Raw genomic sequence first — 3,061 nt, forward strand, 5'->3', positions numbered from 1 at the left:
AGGTTGGAGTGAAAGTTTAATAAGCAAAAGAGGAAAGCTCTCCGCAGTGGAGAGGGTTGCCATTTTACAGTTGAATATAAAAGTTTTTATAAGAAATTGTCCTTGTCTGTGTAGTGGCCTGTGTAACTGCCCTTATCTGTATAGCTGTGGACATGTCTCAGGCAAGCCTCCCCTCAAGAAACTTCCCACAGAGCCACCAGGTACATGTCCACAAAAGGGGAGGAAACTTTCCTGGGAGTCTGCTGATTATATAATGAACAAAGGTGTTTCTGTGTTGGGGTTTGTCTCCTTATCTGTGTACCTGTAGCTTGATTTTTCAGCCTATTTCTCTGTTTAAAACAGTTCTACCAGTGACCTGTCTTAACTTGTCTGCCTGTTTTTTCCCTTTCTCCTGTCTCCATATGGATGGTGCAATCACATTTCTGAGTTTTCAAGGTAAGCCAGAAAACTGATTTGTGTGAGCGGAGTGTGTATGTGTGTGTGAGAGAGAGACAGAGAGATCCTAATTATTAATTTTGGTTTACACATTTAAACATATGGTGTAGGACAAACAAAAGCACATCTGTGGCTCATGCTAGGGCTGAAAGCCAAGTTATAACCATAGTTCAATTGCTCAGTATTAAAAATGACAGGCCGGGCATGGTGGTTTACACCTGTAATCCCAGCACTTTGGGAGACCATGGTGGGCAGATAGCTTCAGGCCAGGAAATGGAGACCAGCCTGGCCGACATGGTGAAACTCCATTTCTGCTAAAAATACAAAAATTAGCTGGGCATGATGGTGCAAGCCTGTAATCCCAGCTACTCAGGAGGCTAAGGCACGAGAATCACTGGAACCCAGGAGGTGGAGTTTGCAGTGAGCCAAGATCACACCACTAAACTCGAGCCTGGGCAACAGAGTGAGACTCTGTCCTCAAAAAATAAAAATAAGTATAAAATATAAATGACAAAGCACAGGCCAGGAGAGGTGAATGACTCACCAAGTTTCTGTCAGCTTATTCAAGAAAGAGCTAAGATAAAAATCTAAATTTGTTAACTCCCAGCTCAGTGCCTCTCCACCTTCTCCACCCACACTGCTCACTCCTATATCTACATGTAGTTGGAGGAGACATGCGTGGTTGCCTCCTAGGACCAATCCCCTTCCCCATCTCAACTGCCCTTCAGTTTTGCATTGGTACTGCTCTTGCCCCAACTCTCACTGTACGTTCCATATATTTCTAGGGCCAATGACCCCTTTCCCAGCCTCAGGATAATCCCATGCCCTTTGGCAGTGATTGGTTCAGGAATCCAGGCTTTTGTTAGTGAGGGTATAGCATTTAGCTGGCCATGAGGGATAATTCCAAAATGTGTACATGACCCAGTTTGGGCCAATGAGAGTTACTAAATATTTGAGGAAGAAATCCCCTAGTTCCTAAGAGGGAGCCTCTGAGGCAATCTCTAGTTCATCCTCTGAATGTCCTGACCCTCATTCATTCAGCAAATGTTTCTTAAGCAGCTACTATGTGCCAAGCACTGTTCCAGGCACTGGTGATACAGTAGTGGTCACAACGTGGTGCTAAAGTACTACTAGGAAAACAGAAAATAAATGACTGAAAAAGTAAGAGAAAATGGAGTAGAGTGGAATGAGTGGGTACACAAAAATATAGGGTAGCCTGAGTATGTGAAGGCAGAAATTGCCATAGCCGTTCTGCCATCACAAGGGAAGCAGCCTGATGATGAAGCCATCACCTAGAGGAGAGCAGGACCAAGGAAACTGCAAATAAATGGAATAAGAGCTTCTGGATCAAGCTGCTCCTGAAGCTTGCCTCGCTTCTGGACTACCAGTTACAAGATTTTCTTATATTTTAAGTCAGTGTATGTGTTGGGTTTGCTGTTAGTGACCTGCAGCCAGAGGCATTCTAATAATTATATTAAATGAAATTACATATGGAGAGTTTGATTTTCTTGGGAGCTTTTACTTGAGTCATTTCAAGAATAGACCAACATTTGGTTGGAAATATACTTAAGGTGCATTTGAGATAGAAGATTCTTTCCTAAGGATTGTGAGGGTAAGAACAATTGCTCTGCACAAAACAAAACAAGAGATTAATTTTCTTATGGTTCTGGAGAGGGAGATGAGAACAATAGAAGAACAAGAGAGGAAGCAGGATCTGCAAATGGTGGAAGGTCGCCTTCTCCATGCAATATGATCCTCTCTGTGAATCTCCCCCAAGGCCCTCAATAAAGCCTATAAAATCCTTCTAAGTATTGCATTTTGTAAGGGATTGAGATAAATTGAAATGATTGAAAAAATAATATATCTTATCGACCAGTCAAGGCTCTCAAATAGCCAGGCCAGGTCAACAGATACATAAGATGGAAATCTTGCAGATATTTCGCAAACAGATGTGTAAAACTCTAGAAGGCATTCCCACTGGTTCCATATTAATGTGTGCTTTTGCCTTCCATTTCAACCATGTCACCTTTCATTGTTCTCTCACATACAATCTTCTATCTCCTTCTGCATTAAATCATCGTGCATTTTGCTATTCAATCAATTGAAACATTTAATAAAGGTTTGCTAAAGGTCAACCAACATGCCAAGCACTAGAGTGATACAGCTGAATAAGACAGAGTTGTCCTGAAAGAGTTTGCCTTCTCAAAGGAGAATGGAGACATGTGTTCCCCCATACCATGTGCCATCACTATGCTGGTCCTTAAGTATGTTACCGTACTTACACTACAGAATGTTGCTCTCAAGCAGAGGTCAGCCAATCTTGTCTGTAAAAGACCAGATATTAAACATTTTAGTCTTGTGCTGGCCAAGATATAAAACTGAACACATGATAGAGATACTTGTATAACATGAGAGGAGATAACATTCCACACAATTTTTATTAATAAAAGTCAAAATATAACAACAATTGAATACAATTTATTTTTGTAATACAAGTCTACTAAGGAGAAGAATAAAACTCTTTGTGGGGTAGGAAATATTTCACTTAATTGGGTTTCAAAGTGAGTGTGTATGGTATGGTTTGAATGCCTTTCTTTGTTGCTTCCAAAATTCAGGTTAAAATTTA

This window comes from Nomascus leucogenys, chromosome 22a (genome assembly GCF_006542625.1).
Source record: "Nomascus leucogenys isolate Asia chromosome 22a, Asia_NLE_v1, whole genome shotgun sequence".
Classification (NCBI taxonomy): Eukaryota; Metazoa; Chordata; class Mammalia; order Primates; family Hylobatidae; genus Nomascus; species Nomascus leucogenys.